The following is a 7,932-nucleotide window of genomic DNA, read 5'->3' as shown; positions in this document are numbered from 1 at the left end:
ATGTCTTAATGATTTTATACAAAAATTCAGTTTCCTCAAAATCTCTTTTTCCACACAATGATAAGAAAAAGGAATAAAGCAGGGTACTTTCCAATTTCGGCCTTAGCTTCAGAAGTTCAGGAAATGGTGGCCTGGTACAGAACTGGGAGTTGTCAAGGAAACAGTGGCTTTGTGTGTCTGTTCAGCTTCTCCTTCGCCGTGCCTTGAAACGTCTTCATTTACGCTAACTGCAGCACTAATATCTGTAGCTCATGAATGTTCCAAAGCATGTGGCCGACTTCTCAGAATACACTAAAGAAACAGGTGCCTAGCTACCGAGCTGCACCCACAGAAAGCCACAGCTTTAAATGCACATTTAATTCTGAGACATTTTCTCAAAAATCCCATTTTCTTTAACATCAATGTTTCCTTGAATTTAATCCTTAGAGGGAAGACTATCAATATTTGAAATTTTAAAATTTTTAAATACTGTTCTTTAATTTCCTTAATGCCTACTCCTACAGAAAAGATGAAATATCATAATCCCTTCTTTCTAGTCATCACAGAATCATCTACTTAATTAAAAGCCTACTGTTGGGGGCTCGGCAGCGTGGCCTAGTGGCTAAGGTCATCGCCTTGATCCCATATGGCCGCTGGTTCTAATCCCGGCAGCTCCACTTCCTCTCTGTCTCTCCTCCTCTCAGTATATCTGGCTTTGTAATGAAAATAAAATAAATCTTAAAAAAAAAAGCCTACTGTTGGTTCTTCCATTCATGAACTGATGCAAAATGGTATATCCATAAAATGGAATACTACTTAGCAATAAAAAGGAAAACAATATGATTGAATCTTGAGGCATTATGTTATATAAAAGGAGCAGCTTTCAAATGACTACATATTGTAAAATTGTATTCATCTTTCTGAAAAAATGCAATATTGCAGTGTCACTGGCTAACACCCAGAGCAATGCAAAAGGCTTTGTCTTAGATGCCTTTCCACTTCACAGCTTTCCAGTGTCCAAAGTACCTGATATTTGTCAAAGGTGTGGGTTTCAGTTCCCTCTGAAGTCACTGAGTTTCTTTCCTGTGGTTAATGTTGGGATGCCAGTGCTGATCTTGTTTTACTAAGGAGCATTTGTCATTCAATCTCTGTCTCTCTCTCTCTCACACACACTCTGTCTCTCTCTGCCTTTCAAATAAATAAATAAATAAGTCTATCAGAACAAAACAAAACAAAGTAAACCTTCTCTACTATCTTTAGGGAAATCCTGCGTTTATGTTTAAGAAAATTATCTAGGGCCCGACACAATAGCCTAACACTAAAGTCTTCATCTTGCATGCACCAGGATCCCATATGGGCACCAGTTCTGATCCCAGCAGCCCTGCTTCCCATCCAGCTCCCTGTTTGTGGCCTGGGAAAGCAGTCAAGGACGGCCCAAAGCCTTGGGACCCTGCACTCACATGAGAGACCCAGAAGAGCTTCTTGGCTCCTGGTTTGGATCGGTTCAGCTTTGGCCATTGCAGCCGCTTGGGCAGTGAATCATTGGATGGAAGATCTTCCTCTCTGCCTCTGCTTCTCTCTATATATATATTTGACTTTGCAATAAAAATAAATAAATCTTAACAAAAAAGGAAAATTGTCTGGCAATGCATCCATTTTGAGAGTTAACCAGTGGATAGAAGACATTTTTTCTCTCTATCTCTTTCCCCTTTCTTTTTCTTTCCCTTTGTTTCTGTTTTTGAAATAGACAAGTAAGTCCTAAAAAGCAAAAAAAAAAAAAAAAAAAAGCTGAGTACTGTATCACAGAAGATGGGTGACATCTTACTAGCCTGCCCTTCCGAGGAAATTTCTGATGAGAACATAACTATGTTAAAATACCAAGCCAGTACTTTAAAAGAGTAGCAATAAAGAACTTAAAAATTTGTCAGAGGATTTTTTAAAAAAGATTTCTTTATTTTCATTGGAAAGGCACATTTACAGAGAGAAGGAGAGATAGAAAGAAAGAGCTTTCATCTGCTGGCTCATTCCCAAATGGCCACAACAGCCAGATCTGAGCCAATCCAAAGCCAGGAGCCAGAAGGCCGAGAACCAGGAGCCTCTTTTAGGCCGCCAGGTGGATGCAGCAGCCCACGCACTTGGCCCATCCTTAACTGCTTTCCTAGGCCACAGGGAGGGAGCTGGATGGGAAGTGGAGCTGCTGGGACACGAATCATTGCCAGTATGGGATCCTGGAGCTTGAAGGCAGAAGATTAGCCAGTTGAGCCATTGTGCCAGCCCCCCGTTAGAGATTTTTTTGGTTTTGTGAGGGTTTTTTGTCTGTTTAATATTAATCAGTCAGAGAGAGAATCATCCATGCACTGGTTCACTCTGCAAATGACTTCAACAGTCAGGACTGAGCAGGGGCAAGCCAGGAGCCAGGAACTCCTCCCGAGTCTCCCACAAGGGTGCCAGGGTCCCTAGTGCTCAGGCTCTCAGCCACTGCTTTCTAAGGTGCAGTAGCATAGAACTGGTTTTGGAAGTGGGTATTTGAACCCCACTCCCATGTAAATGGTGGCTTACCTTATTGCACCAGAGCTCTGGCTCCAGGTCAGAAATTGCTCAGCTGTTACAGCCCTGCACTGCCTCAAGAAAGTACTGAGGGTCCACTGTAGAGGTAATCAAAGGTGCAAGCAAGAAGCAGTCAAAACAAGCATCATGGCAGCAAAGCAGTGAACGGGGCCGCTGTGTCAAAAGAGTTTCTCCACTTGCCATTAATTCCTTCTCTATCCTTGTGGAAGTTTGTAACAGTGTACCCACTCCACACTCCACCAAGTTATCAGTGATTCCCGTGATTTACTGGGTTGGATGATAAATCGAGAGACAATTTGGGCCCTGAAACCATTGGCAGGTGGTAAGCATGTTCATGCTTCTACTAGCTATGAGAAAGAGAACATCCGTCGGCAGCTGACAAAGATTCCTGCCCAGGAAAGCAGGACAGAGTTTGTGCCTCCTGGCTTCAGCCTGGCCCAGCTTTGGCTAGTGAAGCCATTCAGGGGACGAATCATTGGGTAGGAGATTCTCTCTCTCTCTCTTTCTCCCTGTCACCTTAATTTTCAATAAATAAATAAATAAATAATCTTTTTTTTTTATCCCATTTGTGTAGGGTCCCGCCTGGTACTACTGTTTACATATTTCTCTTTACACTCAGAGGGCATTGCACCCTGGATTCTCTATAGACAGATAAAGAAAGCCTAGCACCCCAGGAGCCAATAAAGTCACAGAAGTCACCTGATAAGGCCCACTTCTGTGAAGCACTTCCTGCTTCGAGCAGAACTGAATTCGAAGGCTCCCCAGTAGTGACTCATATATTGGGAATCACTTCTCTTAACCTTGTTAATAGCTTTCATACTTGGGCACAGCTGTGCCTGCCTGAAATGCACATAACCAAGCGGTTTGGCCTCACTCCTACCCCCAGCAGAAATGTTACAGTTCAAAAGGCTGGCTTACTTTGGAGTGCTTTCAGTAGCTATACAGCCATCAGTGCTTTGTGGTTTCCCACGGCATCATAACAGATTCCTCCCTTTCACAATGCCACACAGGGCATACAGAAAGGCTGGAATTTTGTGAATTCTGAATTTGCCTCGAATGCCACACAGGGCATACAGAAAGGCTGGAATTTTGTGAATTCTGAATTTGCCTCGAGCAAACTACCATGAACAAGGCAGAGGTACTTGTTTCCATGGGCTGCCTATCCCACTCAGAGAAGCACTGACTGTACAATCGATCAAGAAGACATAGACCTTCTCAGCGCACACTGCTGTAACAGAGCTTGAACCCCTTGGATTACCTGCCTGGACTGTGAGACCACCTCAAAACACTAGTGTTTCCATGATGAGCTACTGTTATGTGATACTACATTGCCACTGGGACTAAAAATATAACTAGAAACTTCACTTGTGAGAAAGACTGTCGTTTAATCACTTACCCCAGCCTAGTGTAATTGTTCATGTCCTGAATAGGAAAGACCCCTCTGATCTGTGAGAATGGGGCTGAAGTACATGGGAACTGCAAGGGCACTAGAGTTACAGTCTCTTGTACTAACAACGAGGACTACATTGCTCTTCTCTGTGATAAAGCCTAGACAAATGTAATTCCCAACCCAGAAAGGTGTGCCTGGAAATAGCTACATGAGGGCTGGTGCTGTGACACAGGGGTTCGGCTGCCACCTGCAATGCCAGCATCCCATATGGGTACAGGTTTGCATCCCAGCTGCTCCAGTTCTGATCCAGTTCCTACCACCTAGGAAAGCAGAAGAGGATGGCCAAAAGACTTGGGTCCCTGCATCCATGTGAGAGACCCAGGTGAAGCTCCTGGCTCCTTTCTTGGGGTTGGCTTGGACCAACCCTGGCCCATTTTAGTCATGTGGGGAGTGAACTAACAACTGGAAGATCTCACTCTGTCTCTCTCTCTCTCTCTCTCTCTCTCTCTCTCTCTCCCTCTTATTCTCTGGAATTCTGCTATTCAAATAAATCAAAAAAGGCCCAGCGTGGCAGCATAGTGGCTAAAGTTCTCGACTTGCATGCGCCAGGATCCGTTATGGGTGCCTGTTCATTTCCCATCCAGTTCCCTGCTTGTGGCTTGGGAAGGCAGTGAAGGACCACCGAAAGTCTTGGGACCCTGTACCCATATGAGAGACCAGAAGGAAGTTCCTGGCTCTTGGCTTCGGATTGGCGCAGCTCTGGCCATTGCAGCCGCTTGGGGAGTGGGTCAGCGAGTGAAAGATCTTTCTGTCTCTCCTTCTCTCTGTAAATCTGCCTTTCCAATAAAAATAAATAAATCTCTAAGGAAAGAAACAGCTTAATGTTTCCAGAGAATCCTTCACACCAACACTGGCAGGAGCAACCCTATGCTTCAACTCTAGATAAACTTCAGGCTAACGGGCAGCAAGGCAGCTAGCCTCAGCCCGCAGCACCCCAGCACCTTGACAAATCAAAAGATTTGGGGCATAGTCTGGCACGATAGCTTGATTCATTCATCCTGTTCAAGCACAAGGATGCTGTGTGGGCACTGGTTCTTGTCCCACCTGCCCTGCTTCCCATCCAGCTCCCTGCTTGTGGCCTGGGAAGGCAGTCAAGGACGGTCCAAAGCCTTGGACCACGCACGTGCTTGCAAGACCCATGGGGACTGAACCAGCGATGAAAGAGCTTTCTTTTTCTCTCTCCTTCTCTCTGTAAACCTGCCTTTCCAATAAAAATAAATAAATCTTTTAAAAAAAAAAAAGAATTGGAACAAGGCCAGCCTTGTGTTAGAGTGGATTCTGTCAATATATAGTATAAATGAGACATTTGTGTTACATTTACTATGTATGTTTCAGATAATGTACTATCTCCTTAAAAGTCATTGCACATAATTTAAAAGTAGCATGAAGGATATGCTACTTTTATAGATAAGGAAAGCAAGGCTGAAAAAAATTTAGTGACGTCACAAATCACCCAGATAGTTTATAGTACAATTAGGAGTCAAGCTCATGTCCAGCTGCACTTGAAGGTGACTTGAACAGTAAGTGGACTTCTGGAGGTCAACTGGGTGATAAAAGAATCCTGACACTATTAAAAGTTTGCATCACAAAGGTATTTGGATCAAAGCACAACCAAAGCACTTTTATTTCACTTAAAGCATCACATTTCAGGATTTTCTTTGGATTAGATTGTCTTCACATCATTCGTTTTTTCCCCTCTTTTATCCCAAATTGATTCCGTGTATTTCAGAGTGTTAGAAAAGATCTTTACATTTCCAAGCCTGTAAATACAGTGGGGTATGTGACTACTACTTAGCAGTGTGTTGATAAAGGAAAAAGTCAGGAGACAGGTTGAAACACAATAGAAGATTGCTCTGTGTGATATCTTGGGTTAGACTGTACACCAGGATAAAACAGGTAAGCAGGAAGGAGGTACCACACAGAGTTTCAAGTAAGAATATTCATATTGAAAGTAACTACAGGTCCCTGCGTGGTGGCCTAGCCTAGTGGCTAAAGTCCTTGCCTTGCATGTGCCAGGATCCCATGTGGGCGCCGGTTCTAATCCTGGCAGCTCCACTTCCCATCTGGCTCCCTGCTTGTGGCCTGGGAAAGCACTCGAGGGCGGCCCAAAGCCTTGGGACACTGCACCCGTGTGGTTGACCTGAAAAAAGTTCCTGGCTCCTGGCTTTGGATCAGCTCAGCTTTGGCTGTTGCGGTCACTTGGGGAGTGAATCATTGGATGGAAGATCTTCCTCTCTGTCTCTCCTCTTCTCTCTATATATCTGACTTTGCAATAAAAATAAATAAATCTTAAAATAAATAAATAAATATATTTTTTAAGTGACTGCATATGGATTCAGTTCTGTGGTTCATTGAGTTAAACAGCCGCCTGCAATGGCCATATTCCATGAAGAAGATCTCTCCAATGATTCATTCCCCAAGTGACCACAATGGCCGGTGCTGCGCCAATCTGAAGCCAGGAGCCAGGAACCTCCTCCAGGTCTCCCACATGGGTGCAGGGTCCCAAGGCTTTGGGCCGTCCTCAACTGCTTTCCCAGGCCACAAGCAGGGAGCTGGACGGGAAGTGGAGCTGCCGGGATTAGAACTGGCTCCCATATGGGATCCCCGAGGTGATCAAGGCGAGGACTTTAGCCGGGACCTAAACAAAATCTTTGTTAAGACTTACTAGAACAAATTACTCCTCTTCAGATAAAACTGATGATAATGAAAAGGAAAAAATCCGGAGGGAATTTCTTAGAAATCGAAAGTAAATCTTGTGTGTGGTTCTGGCTACTTGGACAGTTCACACACTGATCTGTAGGAAGAGTATTTCAGGTCCCTAATTATGTTCAGTGTGCATCTGATTTTTACAACCGCACAGGCTCACTCAACTTACATAGCATAGCCGTTTGCAAATGATTGCTTTAAGAAGCTAAAACTCTGAAGTTAGAAACAGTCAAGTTAACACTATGGTTTGAAACATTTTAATTTTTAAGTGTTTTTGAATGCTTCTTTAACATTACTTGGAGCCTTTTTTTAATTTAGTTTGCTCTAACAGTTTTGTTGTTTTCCCATTTGAAAAGAAAAGTTAAAGGCCAGTTGGCTGTGAAGTCACTGCCACCGGCAGTTTTAATTACCTGACGAATGTTTCCCCTCCATATCCTACTCTTCTACTTCTGAGAAAGCAGACACCCCTTGAGAAAGGGATGGCTACAGAAATATGTGTTTGGGAATGTGTGTAGGTTGGAAAGCGTGTGTTCTTAAGCCCAGAGGAGACCACTTCCTTAGTGTAGGCAACCAGCCTTCATGTACACAACAAGCAATCTGTTAGGCTGGTTCAATACTAAATTAGTTACTGGTGTTTTCAACACTTTGTATTCCAAAGGACCGAATTCTAATGTTCATTTCCTTCATGATAGTTTCATATGCTAAAAATCGTTCTGGTAACCAGATGTCATGTTTCATTGTCTTAAAATCTCATTAGGTGGCCTTGTTCTTATTTCTAACGCACTTCCTTGAACAGTTGAGGGGAGGACCAGATGCTCAGAGACGATGCAAGGGATGAGCTAATGAGACTGATTTCCTGTAAAATATCACTGGACACTTAAACGTGGATTAAAAATCTATACAGTTGGGGTTAGTTGTGGCACTGTGGGTTGAACTGCCAAATAGAATACCCACATCCCATACCAAAGCACTGGTTTGAGTTCTAGCTACTTAGCTCCTAATCCAACTTCCTGCTGAAAGCATCTGGCAAAGCAATGGATGATGTCTTAAGTTAATTTGGCTCTGGTCACCCACATGGGAGACCCAGATGGAGCTCCTGGTTCCTGGCTTTGGGTTGGCCCAATCTTTGCTTTTGCAGACAGTTGGGAAATGAGCTAGTATTCAGAAGATCTCTGTGTCTCTGTTTCTCCCCAACTCTGTGATACTGCCTTTCAAACAAATAAATAACT

This window comes from Ochotona princeps, chromosome X (genome assembly GCF_030435755.1).
Source record: "Ochotona princeps isolate mOchPri1 chromosome X, mOchPri1.hap1, whole genome shotgun sequence".
In the NCBI taxonomy this organism is placed as follows: Eukaryota; Metazoa; Chordata; class Mammalia; order Lagomorpha; family Ochotonidae; genus Ochotona; species Ochotona princeps.
The sequence above is the reverse complement of the archived record's forward strand: the minus strand, read 5'-3'. Positions refer to the sequence as shown.